Source organism: Canis lupus, chromosome 17 (assembly GCF_048164855.1).
Source record: "Canis lupus baileyi chromosome 17, mCanLup2.hap1, whole genome shotgun sequence".
NCBI classification, from domain to species: Eukaryota; Metazoa; Chordata; class Mammalia; order Carnivora; family Canidae; genus Canis; species Canis lupus.
In genome coordinates, this window is record NC_132854.1 from 11,435,967 (window position 1) to 11,458,588 (window position 22,622).

Genomic DNA, 22,622 nt, shown 5'->3' on the forward strand with positions numbered 1-22,622 from the left:
GTTGGGCTCCCTACATGGAGCCTGCTTCTCCTTCTGCCTGTGTTTCTGCCCCTCTCTCTTTCTCTCATGAATACATAAATAAAATCTTTAAAAAAAATAAAATAAAATATTTTTTAAGATCTTATTTTTTCGTTTTTCTAAATATTTTATTTTTTAAAAGTAATCTCTAAAAAAAATAAAAATAAAAATAAAAGTAATCTCTATAACCAGTGTGGAACTCAAACCCACAACCCCAAGACCAAGAGTTACAAGCTCCATAGACCGAGCCAGACAGGCACCATTTTATGATTTTAAGTAATCTCTACACCCAACGTGGGCTTGAACTCACAATCCTGAGGTCAAGAGTCACATGCTCTACTGACTGACCCAGACAGGCATCCCCTATGCCTCCTTTCTTTTTTTTTACTTATTTTTATTTTTTTTAATTTTTTTAAAATTTATTTATGATAGTCACACACACACAGAGAGAGAGAGAGAGAGAGAGAGAGAGGCAGCCTATGCCTCCTTTCTTATTCCCTCTTCCCACTTACAGAGAATGATATAAAAGAATAACGACATATACTATGTCATCTATTTCTTCAATTTTGTGTATTTTGCAGAAATTGAGCAAATACAGGAAAAAATATTAAAAATGATAAATGGATTTAGATTAAGTTTTAATTCCTAATTTCTTTTTTTTTTTTTTAAGATTTTACTTATTTATTCATTAGAGACACACAGAGAGAGAGGCAGAGACACGGGCAGAGGGAGAAGCAGGCTCCATGCAGGAGTCCAAAGTGGGACTCGATCCTGAGATTCCAGGATCACACCCTGGGCCAAAGGCAGGCTAAACCGCTGAGCCACCCAGGGATCCCCTAATTCTTAATTTCTAATCAAACTGTTCACCTGAAAAACTTGCCTATTCATTAAGAAGCAGAAATTGAGGGATGCCTGGGTGCCTCAGTGGTTGAGCTGCCTTTGGCTCAGATCTGGGGGTCCTGGGATTGAGTCCCACATCAGACTCCCCTGTAGGGGCCTCCTTTTCCCTCTGCCTATGTTTCTGCCTATTTCTCTGAGTCTCTCGTGAACAAATAAATAAAATCTTAAAAAAAAAAAAAAAAAGTAAGGACACCTGAGTGGCTGAGTGGGTTGAGTGTCTGCCTTCAGCCCCAGGGTGTGATTCTGGAGTCCAGGGATCAAGTCCTACAACAGGCTCCCTGCATGGAACCTGCTTCTCTCTCTGCCTGTTTCTCTGCCTCTCTCTCCCTGTGTCTGTCATGAATAAATAAAATATTTTTTTAAAAAAAAGTAGAAATTGAGAAGTAAATCATGTTCTGTAATTTTCCATGGAGTTCTTTGGGATGATTTTTCTTTTTTTAAGATTTTAAAGCAGTGACCCCAATGTGGGACTCGATCTGAGATCATGACCTGAGCCAAATGCAGACACTTAACTGACTGAGCCACCCAGGTGCCCTAGGATTATTTCTTAATCCTATGTCAGGCCGACAATTGCTATGTTATTCTAGTTGGAAAGTATGTGGTAAAAAAGTATGAAAAATAATTTTAAGAAATACTGAGGGAAAACAAAATAAAACCACAGACCTAGATATTTTGCTGATTTCTCCAAAAGTTTAACTGTAGCTGCTGAATGCATTCATGTGCTCACTCCATGGCACAGAAAAGTCAGACTTGAGTGATTCCTTATTTGTTAAGTGCAAACAAAACTGCTGACTCAGCCCTCAATAGGGAAAGGCAATGCCTTGTCCCAGGAGTTCAAAACCTAAGACAAGCAAATGCTGTACAAGGTATCCAATGACAACTTGAATGAAAACAAGGCACTTACATTCTAACCTTTTAAGAATAGGAACCCAAAATAAATGTATAAACACTTTTCCTCTTACCACCTTATCTTGGTTTCAATGTGGGACATTATTTTCTGAGATTGCAATTTTAAAAGTTATGGAAGCAATGCTAAATCTCTCAGTTAAAAATATACAGTGTGATTGTTTATGCATTGATTCTCATACTCTGGACCCTTCCACATGTCACATGGCTATATGATATTCCCAAGTCATGGATTTTGCCGTTTGATCTCTAATGCAGCTTGAAGGTATTTCAGGGCTCCAGAGCTAGGCAGTTCTCTGAATACACTAAGTATACATATGAAGCAGCTCAAATGTACAAGTGCTTCCATCAACAATCACTTCAAAGGTCATTAATAACTTACAGGTGTGAGAGTGGAAATGCCCTCTGCACTCTCATGCCCCTTCTTGAACTCTGGTTACTCTCTTTGGACCATTTTTGTAACAGTGAATTCCTAACCTGATATTTCTCTTTCTCCATTTTCTCTTCTCTGGTTCTGAGGCTTTTAAGATGACATTACAAAATCTTCTAGGAAACACAAAAGCAGACAAAAATCCCTCAATGTATTAATTCTAGTATTTTTTTTTCTTTCCATCCTTATGTCGTTAGTTTATTAATAGTAGAGAAAAGCAGGGCAACTGGCTGGCTCAGTTGGTGGAGCAGGTGACTCTTGGTCTTGGGGTTGCGGGTTTAGGCTCCATATTGGGTGTGGAGACTATTTAAAAATAAAATCCTTAAAAAAAAAGTAAAGAAAAGCAATTTAAATCCTTCTTGAGAAGATAACCTATAAAGGAAAGGAAAGACAGAACAGGTGGGCAGCAAAATCTGCCTGGTTTGAAAGAAACATGATAATATTATGATGGACTCTAATATCTGCTTGGTTTCTACCACTGCTGAAGATAGGGTCTAAAACTTTACTAGTGTCTCTGAAATGAACTGTGTGTGAGAAAGCAGCTTAATTCTATATCTAGGTTAGACAAGGTTTCTCAGCAGTAGAAATACTGACATCCTGGGCTGAACAGTTCTTTGCTAGGAGGGCTTTCCTGTGCATTGCAGGATACGCAAAGCATCTTTGGCCTCTACCCACTAGATGCCTGTAGTATGCACCCCCTCTCAGTTGTGACAACCAAATACGTCTCTGAGGGGCAAAATCACCTCCAGGTGAGAAGTACTGTTCTAATTGGAAGTATCTTCTGATCTTGAGCCTATGAATATGAATCAACCCTACATCACAGCAAACTAAATAAGACAGGTAAATGTTTGTTCATTGAGTGAAGGGATATTTTCACTCTATACTGAAGTATCACTCCATATATCATTTTTAACTCCAAAGAAGAAAACGTACCTTTATCATAGAAAGAACTGACAGTTACCACCTTAACAAAGTGACCAAATGTAGCATCACTAATAACGGAACTAAATGACATCATGAATTCAACCTGAGTCTAATCAAACCTCTAGACTTGGGGTGCCCAGGTGGCTCAGTCCATTAAGTATCTGACTTCAGCTCAGGCCCTGATCTCAGGGTCCTGGGATTGAGCCCCACATCAAGCTCTCTACTCAGCAGGGAGTCTGCTTGTACCTCTCCCTTTGCCCCTCCCCCTGCTTATGAATACTAATGGTAGTATATTGGAGAATGTCCTTCTCTCCCTCTCAAATAAATAAATAAAGTCTTAAAAGAAAAAAAACCCTCTAGGTTTATAGAAAAGAGAAGGGATAGAACGGGTTAAATGACACCATGAGGAAATAATCAAACACAGAATGTGAGATATACACTATTAGAAAAGTAGAGGGGATTCCTGGGTGGCTCAGCGGTTTAGCGCCTGCCTTTAGCCCAGGGCGTGATCTTGCAGTCCGGGGATAGAGTCCTGCTCCCTGCGTGGAGCCTGCTTCTCCCTCTGCCTGTGTCTCTGCCTCTCTCTCTCTGTGTATCTCTCACAAACAAATAAATAAAAATCTTTAAAATAAAAATAAAAGTAGATTGGACCTTTCAAAAACATTTACTATTAATGTCATAAAAAGAAAATTAAAAGTGAAGGACTTTGGGTTCCTGGGCGGCTCAGTTGGTTGAGCATCTGCCTTTTGCTCGGGTCGTGATCCTGGGGTCCTAGGATCGAGCCCCACATCGGGCTCCCTGCTCAGCGAGGAATCTGATTCTCCCTCTCCCTCTGCCTCTCTCCTGGCTTGTGTGCTCTTGCTCTGTCAAATAAATAAATAAAATCTTAAAAAAAAAAAAGTGATGGACTTTTTTTTTTAAGATCTTATTTATTAATTCACGAGAGACACACACACACAGAGAAAGAGACAGAGAGAGAGAGAGAGGCAAAGACACAGGCAGAGAGAGAGGCAGGCTATATGCAGGGAGCCCAATGTGGGACTCAATCCCCAGACTCCAGGATCACACTCAGCGAAAGGCAGACCTTCAACCACTGAGCCACCCAGGCATCCTGTGAAGGACTTTTTTAGACCAAAAAAGACTAAGAAGATAACAGTGTAGAAAACTTTGTATGATTTTTAACCTATAAAAGGTATCTGTTAAAACAATTAGAGAGGGACGCCTGGGTGGCTCAGTGGTAGAGTGTCTGCCTTTGGCTCAAGGTGTGATCCTAGGGTTTGGGATTCAATGCCACATGGGGCTCCCTGCAGGGAGCCTGCTTCTTCCTGTCCTATGTCTCTGTTTCTCATTCTATCTCTCATGAATAAATAAATAAATCTTTTTTTTAAAAAAAAAAAAGAGGGGATCCCTGGGTGGCTCAGCGGTTGGGCACCAGCCTTGGACTCAGGGTGTGATCCTGGAGTCCTGGGATTGAGTCCCACGTCGGGCTCCCTGCATAGAGTCTGCTTCTCCCTCTGCCTGTGTTCTCTGCCTCTCTCTCTCTCTGTCTCTTTCTCTCTCTATGTATGTGTCTCTCATGAATAAATAAATAAAATCTTAAAACAATTGGAGACATTTTTAAAAAGATTTTATTTATTTATTTATTCATGAGAGACACAGGAAGATAGGCAGAGACATAGGCAGAGGGAGAAGCAGGCTCCATGCAGGAGCCTGATATGGGACTTGATCCCAGGTCTCTAGGATCACGCCTTGAGCTGAAGGCAGACGCTTAACCACTGAGCCACCCAGGCATCCCGCAATTGGAGAAATTTGAACATGAACTGGGTATTAGATGTTATCTAAGTTGTGATAATAGTAGTATATTGGAGAATGTCCTTAAATCTCAGCATGTGCACGTTGGGGTGAAGTTTCATGATGGTAAATTACTCATGCAACTGTGTTTGAAAAGTTTTAAAATAAGGGCATCTGGTTGGCTCAGTTGATGGAGTATGAGACTCTTGATCTAAGGATCATGAGCTTGAACCCCACATTTGGTGTAGAGGCTACTTAAGAAAAAAGTTCCAGGGATGCCTGGGTGGCTCAGTGTTTGAGTGTCTGCCCCTGGGTGAGGTCGTGATCCCAGAGTCCTGGGATGGAGTCCTGTATCTGGCTCCCCACTGGGAGTCTGGTTCTCCCTCTCCCTGTGTGTCTGCCTCTCTGTGTGTGTCTCTCATGAATGAATAAATAAAATATTAAAAAAAAAAAAAGGAAAAAGAAAACAGAAAAAAGTTCCAAAATAGAAAATTAGGGAAAAACAAAAGATAAAAGTATTTAATTTAAAGGATCACTAGTATTTATATCATTACCAATAATAAGTATTTATTAAGTTTATACTCAATGCACATGAGAGATTCAAAGTTATATAATCCCTGGCCATGAAGTGATAAACATTTATACTCTCCTAGAGTCTCCAGAAAGAATGCAGCCCTGCAGACACATCTTAGACTTCTGACTTCCAGAAATATAATAAATTTGTGTTGGGTAAGCTACTATGTTTGTGGTAATGTGTTAAGCAGCAATAGGAAACAAAGGGTAAATCAAATGTAAGCTTTCTGTATATTGCCAAATTTCCCTCCATAAAGTTTGTACCTTTTTGTACTTCTACCAGCAATGTGCATATTTTCCCACCATCTCTCCAACAAAGAGTGTTATCAAACTTTTGAATTTTTGCCCATATCCTAGGTGAGAAATTATTTATCTCAGTAAGGTGTTTTTTTTTTAAGATTTTATTTATTTATTCATGATAGACACAGAGAGAGAGAGAGAGAGGCAGAGACACAGGCAGAGGGAGAAGCAGGCATCATACAAAGAGCCCGACATGGGACTTGATCCAGGGTCCCCAGGATCACACCCCGGGCTGCAGGCAGCGCCAAACCGCTGCACCATCGGGGCTGCCCTCTCAGTAAGGTTTTAACTCATGTGTGAAAATGAACATCATTTCACATATTTAAAAGATTTCTAAAAAAACAAAACAAAACAAAAAAGATTTCTTGGGATCCCTGGGTGGCGCAGCGGTTTGGCGCCTGCCTTTGGCCCAGGGCGTGATCCTGGAGACCCGCGATCGAATCCCACGTCGGGCTCCCGGTGCATGGAGCCTGCTTCTGTCTCTGCCTCTCTGTCTCTGTCTCTGTGACTATCATAAATAAGTAAAAAAAAAAAAAAAAAAAAAAAAGATTTCTTTTGGGGATCCCTGGGTGGCTCAGCAGTTTGGTGCCTGCCTTTGGCCCAGGGCGCAATCCTGGAGTCCCGAGATACAGTCCCACATCGGGCTCCCTGCGTGGGGCCTGCTTCTCTCTCTGCCTCTGTCTCTGCCTCTCTCTCTGTCTTTCATGAATAAATAAATAAAAATCTTAAAAATAAATAAATAAATAAAATTTTAAAAATAAAAAATATATAGGATTTCTTTTTCTGAACTGTTAAAATATGTTCTACACTTTTCTACTGGGTTGTTGCTCTGGTCTTGATTTCTTTCTTTTTTTTTTTTTTTAATTTTTTTTATTTATTTATGAGAGTCACAGAGAGAGAGAGAGACAGAGAGGCAGAGACACAGGCAGAGGGAGAAGCAGGCTCCATGCACCGGGAGCCTGATGTGGGATTCGATCCCGGGTCTCCAGGATCGCGCCCTGGGCCAAAGGCAGGCGCCAAACCGCTGCGCCACCCAGGGATCCCTTGATTTATTTCTAAAAGCTCTTTATATTTTAAGGATCTTATCCCTTTATAATATGAATTACAAATATTTTCCCATTTAGTCATTCGTCTTTTCACATTGCATGTGGCATGTATTGCTATGCATAAATTTTCATTATTTGTATTTATTTTTAGTTTATGTTTAAAATTGTCCTCATATGGACGCCTGGGTGGCTCAGTGGTTGAGCACCTACCTTCAGCTCAGGGCCTGATCCCAGGATTCAGAATCAAGTCCCGCATCAGGCTCCCTGTGAGGACCCTGCTTCTCCTTTTGCCTGTGTCTCTGCCTCTCTCTCTCTCTCTGTGTGTCTTTCATGAATAAATAAATAAATATTTTTAAAAAAATTTTTTAAAGATCTATTTATTTGAGAGAGAGAGCACACAGGTGCACAAACATGAAGATGGGAGAGGGGCAGAAGGAGAGGAATAGAGAGAATCTCAAGCTGACTCTGCACTGAGCTTGGAGCCCTGCTCAGGGCTCGATCTCATAACCCATGAGATCACGACCCGAGCAGAAACCACCAGTCAGATGCTCAATCAACTGGGCTACCCAGGTGCTCCTATAAGAGTATGTTTTTTACCGAAATGTATTCTTTTATTTATTTATTTTTTTAATTTATGATAGTCACACAGAGAGAGAGAAAGATTGAGAGAGAGAGGCAAAGACACCGGCAGAGGGAGAAGCAGGCTCCACGCACCAGGAGCCCGACGTGGGATTCGATCCCAGGTCTCCAGGATCGCGCCCTGGGCCAAAGGCAGGCGCCAAACCGCTGCGCCACCCAGGGATCCCCAAAATGTATTCTTTTAAATTTTATTTTTGAGAAGCCTATTTGTATATCTATGGCAAAACATTCTCCTAGCAGTGTTATTTATAATAGTGAATGATGGAAGTAGCCCGAGTGTCCATCAATAGATGAATGAAGGGCACCTGGGTAGCTCAGTCAGTTAAGCGACTACCTTTGGCTCAGGTCATGACTCCAGGGTCCTGGGATCAAGTCCCAAATCGAGGTCTCTGTGGGGAGCCTGCTTCTCCCTCTGCCTATGTCTCTGCCTCTCTTTCTGTGTCTCTCATGAATAAATAAATAAAATCTTTAAAAAAATAAATAAAAATTTAAAAACAGATGAATGGATAAAGAAGATGTAGTATACATATACAATGGAATAGTATTCAGCCATAAAATAGGATGAAATCTTGCCATTTGCAACAACATGGAGCTAAAGAATATAATGCTAAGTAAAATAAGTCAGTCAGAAAGAGACAAATGCCATATGATTTTACTCATGTGTGAAATTTTAAAAACAGAACAAATGAGCACAGGAGAGAGAGAGAGAGAGAGAGAGACCAAGAAACAGACTCTTAACTATTGAGAAAACACTAATGGATACCAGAGGGGAGGTGGGTGGGAGGATGGGTGAACTGGTGATGGGGGGCAGGTGCCTGAGTGTCTCAGTTGGCTAAGTGTTTACATTTGGCTCAGGTCATGATCCCCAGGTTCTGGAATCAAGTCCTGCATCAGGCTCCCTACTCAGCAGGGAATCTACTTTTCCCTCCATCCTTCCCCCCTACTCGTAATATTTCTCTCTCTCTTTCTCTCTCTCTCTCTTTTCCTCTCACTATTGCTCTCAAATAAACAAATAAACTCTTTTTTAAAAAAAGAAATAGGTGATGGAGATTAAGGATTATACTCGTCTTTATGAGCACTGGGTGATGTATGGAATTGTTGAATACCCAAAGGTAACATAACACTATTATACTGGAATTAAAAGAAAAAAAAAAAAGACATTCTTTCTCTTAGTTAAAAAGAACTAAGACCTGGCAGCCTGGGTGGCTCAGCGGTTTAGTGCCACTTTAAGCCCAGGGTGTGATCTTGGAGACCCCGGATCGAGTCCCACGTCAGGCTCCCTGCATGGAGCCTGCTTCTCCCTCTGCCTGTGTCTCTGCCTCTCTCTCTACCTATGTCTTTCTTGAATAAATAAAAATTAAAAAAAAAAATGAACCAAGACCGCTTCAGGATCACAATAAAGAAACATTTAACAGGGGCATGGCTCAGTTGGTAGAGGATGTGGTTCTTGATCTCAGGGTTTTAAGTTCAACCCCATGCAATGGGTGTAGAGATTACTTAAGAATATTTTTTTAAAGAAATATTTAATTGAGTTACTACTAATTAGGACAGAAATTTAAGCAACTCAAAAATGAAGTTGTATAGCCTAGAAAATTTTGCTAATATACGTTATCACAAAACTATTTTAACTTAGATTATAATTTAAACACTGTTGGTAGTGGGAAAATATTGTTTATAAACTTTTTAAAGATTTTATTTGAGAAAGAGAGAAAAAGAGCATGAGTGGGAACAGGGGCAGAGGCATAGAGAGAGGGACAAGCAGACTTCCAACTAACTGGGGAGCTCAATCCCAGGACCTTAAAATCATGACCTGAGCCAAAGTTAGATGCTTAACCAACTGAAACACCCAAGTGCCCCTCTGTTTACTTTTTTTATAGTGTGTTGCTTTCAAGTTTAACTTTTTCTTAACTTTTCCAAAGAATGTTTATATAAGTGTTGGGATTGTTAGGTTTTTTTAAAGATTTTATTTATTTATTCATGAGAGACACAGAGAGAGAGGTAGAGACCTAGGCAGAGGGAAAAGCAGGCTCCCTGCAGGGAGCCTGATGCAGATCTCAATCTCAGGACTCTGGGATCATGCCCTGAGCCATGAGCCAAAGGCAGACACTCAACCAATGAGCCACCCAGGCATCCCAGAATTGTTAGTTTTTTTTAAATGTTATTTGGTCATAAAGTTATATACCTATGTATGGAGAGAAAAAAGCTCTTTATGTTGTTCTTGAGGGTAAGCCTACATTAGACTTTGCATTGGGGCCTATTTTTACTCCTTAGATTCTACTGAGTATTGGCCACCAAGCACTGAGACCAGAAAGGGAGGCCTTATCCAGATCATAACAAGCCACAGCGAGTATCTCATCCACTCCAGTGACATCAACAGCTATTTTCCTCTTCTTCCACAGTAACAGCTGGAGCCAGACATAGGTCTACCTAGCTAAGCTACATTTCCCAGTCTCCCTTGCAGCTTGGTGGGACTCAGTTGCCAATAACAGAATGTGCCTGGAAAAACTGGAAACAATGTATACTGCTTCTGGGTAAAAGCCTTCAATTATTAGGCACACGTGTTCAATTGCTGTTTCTTCATCTTCCTTCACATTGTCATGTTAAATGTTAAAACTAGAGCACCTTACAAGCTATATGTTGAAGATAACAAAGCTGTCTAGTCAGCTAACTAGTCTAGATCTCTAGGATGGCTTTATGGAGCAAAGTCCATCTATCTACCCTGAACTATTACATGAAAGAGAGTTAAATTGCTATCTAATTGGCTACTGCATTTGGGCATCTTTTTTTTTTTTTTACCAGAAACTGGGATCCCTGGGTGGCGCAGCGGTTTGGCGCCTGCCTTTGACCCAGGGCGCGATCCTGGAGACCTGGGATCGAATCCCACATCGGGCTCCCGGTGCATGGAGCCTGCTTCTCCCTCTGCCTGTGTCTCTGCCTCTCTCTCTCTCACTGTGTGCCTATCATAAATAAATTAAAAAAATAAAAAAAAAATGTTTTTTTTTTTACCAGAAACTAAACCAAAAATGCCAAATATGATCAAGAATAATTTCTTAGGGGGCTGCCTGGGTGGCTCAGCAGTTGAGCATCTGCCTTTGGCTAAGAGTGTGATCCCAGAGTCCTGGGATTGAGTCCCACATTGGGCTCCTTGCATGGAGCCTGCTTCTCCCTCTGCCTGTGTCTCTGCCTCTCTCTCTCTCTCTGTCTCTCATGAATAAATAAACAAAATTTTTAAAAAAAAGAAGAAGAAGAAGAATTTCTTAGAGACACCTGGGTGGTTCAGTGGTTGAGCGTCTGCCTTCGGCTCAGGGCATGATCCTAGAGTCCCGAGATTGAGTCCCACATCAGGCTCCCTGCAGGGACCTGCTTTTCCCTTTGCTTATGTCTCTCCCTCTCTCTCTGTGTGTCTCTCATGAATAAATAAATAAAATATATTTTTAAAAAATAATGATTTCTTAGATGGGGCACCTGGGTGGTTCATTTAGGTGTCCAACTCTTGATTTCAGCTAATGTCATAATCTCAGGATTATTAGATCAAGCCCTGCATCAGGCTCTGCTTTCAATGCAGAATCTGCTTGGGATTCTCTCTCCCTCTCCCTTGGGCCCTCCCACTAGTGCTCTCTCTCTCTCTCTCTCTTTCTCTCTCTCTCTCTCTGAAATAAATAAATAAATCTTTTTTAAAAAAAAGAATTTCTTAGATAACACATAAATAGTTATTTTAGGATGATCTATGTCTAGTAGGAAGTCCCTCTTGAGATAATAAAGATATTCTCTTACATTTTTTTTCTGAAAATGTTTAACTTTTGCTTTTATTTTTTTAAAGGTTTTATTTATTTATTCATGAGAGACACACACAGAGAGAGAGAGAGAGGCAGAGACACAGGCAGAGAGAGAACAGGCTCCACACAGGGAGCCTGATGTGGGACTCAATCCTGGGACTTCAGGATAATGCCCTGGGCCAAAGGCAGACGCTCAACCGCTGAGCCACCCAGGCATCCCATAAGTTTTGCTTTTAAGATTAAGGTTTTAATACTAGAACATGGTTTGTATACAGTTAGGGTAAAGATTTATAGTTTTTATATGCAGTTAGTTGATTGTTTCAGTACTATTTATTGAATATACCATCCCATTGATTTATAATATCACCTGTGTCATACCAAATTACTATAGGTACATGACTCTCCTCTGTTCCATTGCTTATAAGCTTGTGAAAATGTCACAATACTATCATTACTAAAATTTTATTTTTTTTTTAAAGATTTTATTTATTTATTCATGAGAGACCAGAGAGAGAGAGAGGCAGAGGGAGAAGCAGGCTCCACGCAGGGAGCCCGATGTGGGACTCGATCCTGGGACTCTAGGATCACACCCCAGGCTGAAGGCAGGCGCTAAACCGCTGAGCCACCCAGGGATCCCTAAAATTTTACATTAAATCCTATATTTGGCAGGACAAATCACTCATTATTTTTCAAAATCATCTTGGCAATTCTTGACATTTTACTTTTCCTTTTTTTAAAAAAGATTTTATTTATTTACTTATTTATTTATGAGAGTCAGAGAGAGAAAGGCAGAGACACAGGCAGAGGGAGAGGCAGGCTCCGTGCAGGGAGCCCGACATGGGACTTGATCCAGGGTCTTCAGGATCACACCCTAGACTGAAGACAGGCACTGAACCACTAAGCCACCGGGGCTGCCCAACATTTTACTTTTCCATTTAAATTTTAACATCTGGGCAGCCCCGGTGGCTCGGCGGTTTAGCGCCACCTTCAGCTCAGGGCGTGATCCTGGAGACCTGGGATTGAGTCCCATGTCGGGCTCCCTGCACGGAGCCTGCTTCTCCCTCTGCCTGTGTCTCTGCCTCTCTCTCTCTCTGTGTGTCTCTAATGAATAAATAAATAAAATATTTAAATAAATAAATAAATTTTAACATCCACCTATCAAATTACACACATACACAAGTATTAGGACTTATAGTGGAACTGTAGGGAATGCATGAGTTAATACAGGAACAAATTACATCTTTACAAAATCAAGTCTTCCCACTCATGAGCATGTTACGTGTATACATTATGTACTTAAATAAATTCTTTAATAATTTTCTCCATAAAAATCTTCAACATCTTTTGTTAGATATATTCCAAGGTCCCTTATAGCTTTTTCACTATTTAATATGTTATTTTTTAATTTTTATTTTAAAAAAATTTTAATGTAACCTCTAGGGGCACCAGGGTGGCCCAGTCAGTTAAGTGTCCAACTCTTGGTTTAAACTCAGTTAGTGATTTCAAGGTGCTGAGATCAGCCCCTGTGTTGGGCTCTATGCTGAGCACAGAGTCTACTTCAGATTCTCTCTACCTCTCCCTCTGCCTCTCCTGCTCATACTCTCACTCTCTCTCAAATAAATAAATAGATCTTTTTAAAAAGAAAACAAACAAAAAAATCTCTACACTCAATGTGGGGCTCAAACTCATAATCTCAAGATCAGAAGTCACATGCTCTACCAACTGCGCCAGCCAGGTGCCCCTTCATAAAGTATTTTTTTAACTGGATTTTCAATTTGTTGTTGGCACACAGGAATATTGTTGGTCCTCTGTATACTAATCCTGTAACCTATAATTTTGCTGAATTCTCTTATTAATTTTAGTGGTTTGGCTTTCTTAGATTTTCTATATAGGATTTAAAAGAACAATTTACGGGGATCCCTGGGTGACTCAGAGGTTTAGCACCTGCCTTCGGCCCAGGGGGTAATCCTGGAGTCCCAGGATCGAGTCCCACATCAGGCTTCCTGCATGGAGCCAGCTTCTCCCTCTGCCTGTGTCTCTGCCTCTCTCTCTCCCTCTCTCTCTGTCTCTCATGAATAAATAAAATCTTTTAATAATTAACTAATTAATTAATTAATTAATTAAAACAACAATTTAGGGGGTGCCTACGTGGCTCAGTCAGTTAAGGATCTGCCTCCAGCACAGGTCATGATCTCAGGGTCCTCGGATCAAGCCTCTCGTTGTCGAACTCTCTGATCAGCAGGTGCCTGCTTCTCTCTCTCACTCTGCCTGCTGCTTCCCCTACTTGTGCTCTTTTGCTCTCTTTGTCAAATAAATAGATTGAAATCTTTCTTAAAAAGAAAGAAATTCGGGCAGCATGGGTAGCTCAGCGGTTTAGCATGAGCTACCCATGCCTTCAGCCCAGGGCCTGATCCTGGAGACTCGGGATCGAGTCCCGTGTCAGGCTCCCTGCATGGAGCCTGCTTCTCCCTCTGCCTGTGTCTCTGCCTACCATTCTCTCTCTCTCTCTCTCTCTCTCTTTCATGAATAAATAAATAAAATATTTTTCAAAAAAGAAATTCCTTTATTATTCCTACAGAGATAAGTTTGCATTACAAATGTTTTGAATTTTACCAAAACTGTTTTTGAATTTTTTGAGATGATCTTACCATTTTATTTAACTTGTAAACATACTGGATTATACCAGTTATCAGTTAAGTTTTCTACTGTAGACCATCCTTGAACTCCTGGAATAAATTCCTCCTTAACCAAGATTGCATTTTTTTATACATGCCACATTTAATCTGCTCATGTTTTATTTAGGATTTTTAAATTATAAACATAAAGTGTATAAGTAAAACTGGACTATAATTTTTTCTTTTCTTAATACTTTATTAGCTTTTACCATACTCATCAAATAAATTGGAAAACTTCCCTTCTTTTATAAAAACTGATTAAATTGATGGGATGCCTGGCTGGCTCAAAGTGTAGAGCATGTGACTTCCTCTCAGGGTCATGAGTTCAAGCCCCACATTCAGCACAGAGCTTACTTAAAATAAACAAACATGCAAATTGTTGACATACAATAGGCATTATCTGTTCTTTGCAGGTTAAAAGCCATTATGAGCCTTAAAGGTTTAAAAGCATTATGAGAAATACATACATACACACACACACACACACACACACACACACACATGCATGTATTATGGGCCTGGTATGTTTTACTGTGGAAAATTTTTAAACAAATAATTCCATTTTTTTAAACGGTTATATGTTCACATGGGTTTTCTATTTCCTCTTAAAGTAATACCTCAAGTAAAGAATACATTAAGCTAGGGCAGCCCAGTTGGCTCATTAGTTTAGTGCCTGCCTTCGGCCTGGGGCATGATCCTGGAGACCCAGGATCGAGTCCCATGTCAGGCTCCCTGCATGGAGCCTGCTTCTCCCTCTGCCTGTGTCTCTGCCTCTCTCTCTCTGTGTCTTTCATGAATGGATGAATAAAATCTTTAAAAAAAAGAATACATTAGGCTAGAAATAAGAGAAAAACTGACTTTCTGTAAAAACAAAACAAAACAACAACAAAAAACATTTACTTTTTCTTTTTTTTCCCCCTAGATAAAGTCTGTTCAGAGAAGACACAGCTCCTTAATGATGCTGTCAGGAAAGTAGCCTTTAACCTTCCATTCCACTACCCTTAGCTTAGAGGTCTGCACCTCATGCTTGGTACACTTTGGGCTCAGAATAGCTGCTTATATTTCCAATTCTCACTTTTTTTAGGTAAGAAAGAAACTGAAGCAGGGATGCCTGGGTGGCTCAGTGGTTGAGCATCTGCCTTTGGCTCAGGGCGTGATCCCAGAGTCCTGGTCCCACATCGGGCTTCCTGCATGGAGCCTGCTTCCCCCTCTGCCTATGTCTCTGCCTCTCTCTCTCTCTCTCTCTCTTTCATGAATAAATAAATAAAATCAGAAAGAGAAAGAAAGAAAGAAAGAAAGAAAGAAAGAAAGAAAGAAAGAAAGAAAGAAAGAAAAAGAAAGAAAGAAAGAAAGAAAGAGAGAGAAACTGAAGCAGAAAGAAGTAACACCCATATCAGGAAATAAAACGCTTTCATCTCATTGTCCAAAACTATATCACAAAGCTCATCTAGCCACAAAGAATTTTAGGGAAGTATTTTTATTTGGGCACGTTACTCTAAACAAAATCAGAACTAGGTTAATAAAGAAGGCTGGATTTTGAATTGTCAATTGGTATCTGCTGTACTCACTTTGAATAAGTTACATTATCCTAGGAAATTATCCATACCACCTAAGTTTCTAAATTCTCTTATCATTTTGAAAAACATCTCTGCTATATCTATAGTTTGTCACCTTTAAAAATTCCTAGCATTGTGCACTTGTGCCTTCTAAAATTAAATTTTTAGGGCAGCCCAGGTGGCTCAGTGGTTTAGTGCCACCTTCAGCCCAGGGTGTGATCCTGGAGACCTGGGATTGAGTCCCACGTCTGCTCCCTGCTTGGAGCCTGCTTCTCCCTCTGCCCGTGTCTCTGCCTCTCTCTCTCTCTCTCTCTCTCTCTGTGTGTGTGTGTGTCTCATGAATAAATAAATAAAATTTAAAAAAATAAAAAAATAAAATTAATTTTTTAAAGATTTATTTATTTTAGAGAGAGAGAGCATGAGAGGAGGGGTAGAGGGAGAAAGAATCCCAAGCAGACCCCAGGTCAAGTGTGGAGCTCGATGCAGGGCTTGATCCCAAGACTCCAAGATCACAACCTGAGCTAAAACTAAGAGTTGAATGCCCAACCTATGGCACCACTCAGATGGCCCAATTAAAAAAAAAAAAAAAATTTTTTATTTATTCTTTGATGAGAAACACAGGGAGAGAGAGAGGCAGAGACACAGGCAGAGGGAGAAGCAGGTTCCATGCAGGGAGCCTGATGTGGGACTTGATCCTGCGACTCCAGGATCATGCCCTGGGCTGAAGGGGGCGTTAAACCGCTGAGCTACCCAGGGATCCCCCCAATTTTTTAAAAGATTTTATTTATTTATTCATGAGAGACACAGATAAAGAGGCAGAGACACAAAAAGAAAATAGAAAAAAAAAAAGAGGCAGAGACATAGACAGATGGAGAAGCAGGCTTCCCACAGGGAGCCCGATACAGGACTCAATCCTGGGACTCTGGGATCACGCCCTGAGCCGAAGGTAGACACTCAACCACTAAGCCACCCAGGCTTCCCCAAACAAATAAAATCTTAAAAAAAAAAATCTTTAAAAATTAAAGATTTAATAAAGAGAACCAACTTTCACTTTCTTGAGCCTCCCAATTGCTTCTTTGATTTCCAGTGCATTCATTTCTGTACTCATTATCATTACTTAATTCCCTCCTCATAGCTGTGTTAGATTTTTTCCTCTACCTTTTTTTTATATCATTGTAAAAGCATTTTTAAAATTTCCTTTCCCATTTGTGTCTTTCTGCCATACAGAAGTCCAAGTGATATTTTGCCTTTTGACCTTGTATCTACCTATTCTTGCTAAATGCACTTATTACTTCTGAAAGTTTGTAGACTCATTTAGATCTTCTACCAATGCAGGCTCATTCTCCACAAATAAATTTGATTTCTTCTTTATCAATCCTTATGCCTTTCCTTTTTTCCTGACTTACTGCAACTAGCTACAAGGCTAGGCCTTCCAGTATAATGTTGAATAGAAGTGGCTTAACATCCTTAAGCTGTTCCCAATTTGAGGGAGAAAAGTATTCAGTTTTTTCCTTTGAGTATTACGTGAGCTGTGGGTTTTGTAGATGCTCTTTATCTAGCAGAGGAAGATGCCTTCTGGTCTTAGTCTGCTAAGAGTTTCTACATGAACTGCTATATCAGATTCTCTCAGTTTGGGTAAGTTGTGTTGCCATCATGTTTTGAAACACCCTGAACTAGTCCTCATCATATTATTTTATACATGCAGTAACTATTCAATTTCCTGCATGTCAATGAACAACTTCTTTGTACCATTTCCTGCTGCAGCCCACTCTCTCCTTCTGGATTTAGACTCTTTTCCTCCTGCACCTCCTACAACTTCCTATAATTGTTACCAAAGGTGAGTGGTAAATTCCCACTATTTGGGTCTGAAAATGGACTTTTTTAAAAAAGATTTTATTTATTTATTCATGAGAGACATGGGAGGGCGGGGGAGGTGGCAGGCAGAGACACAGGCAGAGGGAGAAGCAGGCTCCATGCAGGGAGCCCGACGTGGGACTCGATCCCTGGTCCCCAGAATCAGGCCCTGGGCTGAAGGCGGCGCTAAACCGCTGAGCCAATGGGCTGCCCTGAAAATTGATTTTTTAAAAAGATTTTATTTAGGGACGCCTGGGTGGCTCAGCAGTTGAGCGTCTGCCTTTGGCTTGGGCATGATCCTGGAGTCCCGGAATCGAGCCCCACATGGAGCTTCCTGCACAGAGCCTGCTTCTCCCTCTGCCTATGTCTCTGCCTCTCTGTGTGTGTCTCTTGTGAATAAATAAAAATCTAAAATATATATATTATTTATTTATTTGCTTGTTTATTTATTTATTTATTTATTTATTTATTTGAGAGAGAGTTAAAGTGAGCACAAGCTGGGTGGGGAGGGGCAGAGAAAGAGGGAGAAGCAGATTCCCTGCTTAAGGTGGGGCTCAATCCCACAACCCTGGGATCATGACTTCAGCCAAAGGCAGATGCTTACCCAACTGAGTCTCCCAGGTGCCCCGAAAACATATTTATTTAGCCTTTATTTTAAAATAACAGCTTAGCTGAGTATGGCATTCTGGGTTACAGTTATTTTTCTCTCAGACCTTTCCTTTGTCTTCGACATCTCTTGTTGATGTTGGGAAGTATATTGCTAGCCTAAATGTTGTTCCTTTTACAGTTTCTGATGTTATTTTATCCATCTTTGAACACTCTGTGACAATGTATAAATATTTCTTTTAAGGCACTCACTCATGGGCAGCCCGGGTGGCTCAGCGGTTTAGTTGAGCCTTCATCCCAGGGCGTGATCCTGGAGACCTGGGAACGAGTCCCATGTCGGGCTTCCTGCATGGAGCCTGCTTCTTCCTCTGCCTGTGTCTCTGCCTCTCTGTGTGTGTGTCTCTCATAAATAAATAAATAAAATATTTAAAAAAAAAATAAGGTACTCAACTCACTCATTGTGCTTTATTTAGTCATTCTCCATATTCCAGTATTATTTACTTTGTATTATTTAGTCATTTTACATAATTGTCTTAACTCTACCATTAGAGAACAAGCTACTTGATACTGTAGTAAATGCTGTACATCTTTTCCTTTAAAGAGGCACCCTGTTCTCTTATGGAATAGGGAGTGGCACACAAAGAAAAAGATCAAAATGTCCTATCTGAGTTTAGCAACAGAGGCTTGGCTCAGAGAGTGCCTGAATATCAATTTGTTGACAATTGGCTAATGTTTAAGAACAAACAACAAATGAGTAAATTATCTATGCATTGACTATTCTGCTCACTATTTATTGTTTGGCTTTCAACAGATGGTTGGCATTCTTATTAGAGGCTGTTTAAACATCAAAAAGGTATTTGTTAAGCTCAGCAAAGTCTTCATCTGCCAACCTGGGAATTTATCAGTATGCATACAGAGCTGATTCTGAGTGAATTTATTGGGAAGGGGAGTAGCCCCAACTATTCCCCAACTATACAGTCTAAGCTGTTTCCATCATTGAGGTTCGTAGATGTCTGAGCAATTCTGAAAGAACAGTAAGATGACCATCTGAAATCTATTTACATGAGTGCCTTAGAAACCTCCTGAGAGTAGACTCATTATCTTAAGCAAAGAGAAGGTTAGGTAGCTTGCTCTTAAAACAAAGTGCTTAGTTGGTGCTTAGAGGAGATGAGGAATTTTTAATGTATCTTAGTTCCTGAGACTAGGCATTATTCCCAGCTCAGACCACCTTAGATTCAAAGTGAGGTTCTAAGGAGAGAGAAGGCTACAAGTAACAATGAAATAGCTCTTTATATTAAAACCATTTTTGGCAGACCATTTGGGAACCTCTGACAACATATATCACGGATAGCCAACAATGAACACTGCAGCACTCTGCCATCTCCATATGATCATTACATTCATCACCTGCTATATCCAGAAGCAGTAGCAACACCGCACACAGAAGAGATGACTGATCAGCGTTAAGACATTCGAAAACGGCTAGAAATAGAATGCCCACAGACATCTTTCCTGGAATGATGATCTGAAGGATGGATGTAACTCTAAAGTTCAATCTAATTCTAAAACAAACATATGTCATTTTACTGTGAAATAATACTCTGTACTTACGTGTTACTCAGGGGATCTCAAATCGTGTTAGGGCAGTCTCTTTTTTTTCGGCTTTCCTAGGCAAGAGAATGAATACAAACACTTACATGATGCTCTAGCCTAGCCCAGATCCCAAATTAAAGCCCAGAACTTGGGGCACCTTGGGTGGCTCAGTGGTTGAGCATCTGCCTTTGGCTCAGGTAGTGATCCCGGGTCCCTGTAGGGAGCCTGCTTCTCCTTCTGCCTATGTCTCTGCCTCTCTCTCTCTCTCTTTCATGAATAAATAAATGTTTTTTTTTAAATTCTTTTAAAAAAATGAAATAGGGACGCCTGGGTGGCTCAGAGGTTGAGTGTCTGCCTTTGGCTCAGGGTGTGATCCCCGACCGTCCGGGGATCGAGTCCTGTGTCAGGCTCCCTGTGAGGAGCCTGCTTCTCTCTCTGCCTACGTGTCTGCCTCTCTCTGTGTGTCTCTCATGAATAAATAAATAAAATCTTTAAAAAAATAAATAAAAATAAAATAAAGGCCAGATCTCATCTGTCTTACTGCTTTTTATTTTTCCCTCAGAAGCAGCCCTAACCTTCGTTCTAACAAGGGGTGCTGGCTCTCATGGCAGTGTCACAGCAGCGGACACTCCGAGGGAGAGGGAGCTGAGAGGCAAAGCTGAGAGGCAAAGGTGACCTCCAAGCACCGAGTGAAGTATCACCTCTCTATTTTCCAGACTTCCGCGGAGCGCTCTAAAGTCTTTCACCGAAGGGACAAAGGCATTGCTCCTGAGGCAGCAGCGTGGGGACTGGAGGTGAGGGAGCTGAGGTACGGGACGGGCTCCTGAGGGGCCACGTCGTCCCGCAGCCGTTTCCTCACGACAGTCCCACGGCCAGAAATAACCCAACAGGGACACGCAGCCACGCCAAGTACTCCAGGTATCCCTTAAACTTCCTCCTCTTCTTTATGAATTTGTATTATTTATAAGACACTTGACACGTGTTTAAACACAGAACTCCTCAGTTTCAGGAAATATGGCTTGTTCAGCGGAGGAGAAAAAAGCATATAATGAGGGAGTTAACAAGGGCTGATATTTTTTTACGACATTCTTTAAAAACTGAAAAACCTCTTTAAACACCGGGAACAGCTTAAATAATTCAGTCTAGGCCTGCGGGGCCCATGTGGATGTTTCCCTCTCCCCTCTCCCCGGTCCCTTCCTGGCCACGTTCTCCCCGGGGTTCACCTGGGAAGGAGGCCCCGACGGGCTGCCACCTGCGGCCTCAAGGCCACGTCGCCACCAGTCCTCCGCCTGCTGGGGGAGGGGGCGCGTGGCCCGAGGCGCCCGCGCACGCGCGCGAGGCCCGGCGCCGGAAGGGGCCCGGGCCCTTTGACCCCCCGGGCGCACAGGACGCCGGGAGCGGGCGGAAGGACAGCGCCGAGGCCTGTCGAGGCCCGTCGCGGCCTGTCGCGGCCTGTCCTGGCCCGGAGGCAGCGGCTCTAAGGACGCCGCCCCGGACGAGGGTAGCGGCCGCGTCAAGCAAACGGTGGCCGAGGCGCTCTTTCGCAGGCCCTACCCCGGGGACTTGTACGACCACTGGATGGGACCTAGCAGCTCCCGACCCGGGGCCACCCGCGCCCTCCCTGGGCTGCGGACAAGGGCGTCCTATGGGTAGCGACCCGCGCTGAGGCCCTGGGGGTGGCCTCTATGTAGGTCGGCTTTGCGGACATCCGAGCCTCGTGCCGCCTGTTTTGGGGGAGGGATGTGGATGGGAGCTGCGTCCCCACATCCCTCGCACTGGGGGGGGGGGGTCCGAGGATGCAGAAGACCAGCCTGCGGGGCCCGGGAGGACCGGGAGGAAGGATGAGAAGGGCGGCCGCCGAGCGCGGCCGGAACGGCGCCGGCTGCCGGGCTGCGGGGCGCTGGAAGCACCTGCCTCCGCCCACCTTGACCTACCCTCCCCCCCCCCCCCCCCGCCCCGGCCGCCGCCCCGAGCTCCCGGGCGGCCCTCGCGGAGGTCCCCGGAGGGCCAAACCCGGAACCTCGCGGTCTTTGAGTGTCCTCTGCCGGGGCGGGCGGGGCACCCGGAAACCCTTGACCTAGGCCCGCTCCCCGGGGCGCTGAGAGTTCGACGCTCCCAAGGAGGGGGTCTCCTCGGAGGAATTCCTCTTGCCTCGCTTTCAGACTTGAAAGCCCGGAGGCCGTCGGTTCTGCAAAGAGGAGCGGTCGGGCGCGGGCCAGCAAGCAGCTGATGAAAATAATTGTCCTAGCGCACACAGCCCCGAGCCCAGGGGCGCGTGTGGGCGCGCGCACACACACGCGCACACACACACACACACACACACACACACAACTTGCCTCCTCTAGCCGCCCAACCTTAGTATTCCGGGCATGCGGTTTTCAACAACTTGCTTGACACAATAACAAAGACATTTAAATGCCAGGACGCAGACTTCACTTTTTAACCTGCTGAGAGGAGCTACTTTCAAAGCTTCCCCACCGCGAATAAACTGACAAAAAATATGGGGTGCACTTATAAATTAAACACCTTACCCTCAAAGCGACGTGCGTTAATCAGGTTTCTAAGGCAATAGCCATCTCTGTCTTTTCCTATTCACCCAAATAATGCCACAAGAAGGAACCCCCTTTCACAAGAGAGAGCCAGGAAAAAAAAAAATGAATTATACCCATTGCTAGTAAAAATCATCTTAAATCAATAGAGCACCACTTGAACTTGAGTTTCCATTGTTTCACTGAATCATCAATGTTTTTAATTAAACAGAGCTACCCTTTCTGTTAAAACATTACATAAAAGGGTTAGGTTTCTACTTTTGTTGAGGCAGCTGGCGTTTGTTGGCTGTTGTGTTTGAGCAACAGACTGTTCAATAGAAGCGAGAAATAGCTCAACGCGCTCTTAATAGACCTGTTTCAACAATGTACCTTGAAAAGGAATACATTGTGTTATTGTGTTAGTTTGCTACAAACCTATTAAAAGAAAAATAGCATCCATCAGGTCTAACAAAACGCATTTGTATTATATGTACTTATCTGCTTCAA

The 22,622-nt window shown here is 42.4% G+C and overlaps 1 protein-coding gene across 2 annotated transcripts in view; it reads right to left on the reverse strand.

Moving 5' to 3' along the window:
- PCCA (propionyl-CoA carboxylase subunit alpha) overlaps window positions 1-20,918 on the reverse strand; it is a 462,660-nt gene extending 441,742 nt beyond the window's left edge. For both annotated transcript variants that reach the window (XM_072782480.1, XM_072782479.1), the window contains exons 1-2: window positions 20,811-20,918; window positions 19,606-19,661 (exon numbers count right to left, since the gene is read on the reverse strand). The gene's annotated coding sequence lies outside the window, so the exon portion shown is untranslated. The remainder of the gene's footprint in view (window positions 1-19,605; window positions 19,662-20,810) is intronic.
- Window positions 20,919-22,622: the final 1,704 nt, after the last annotated feature.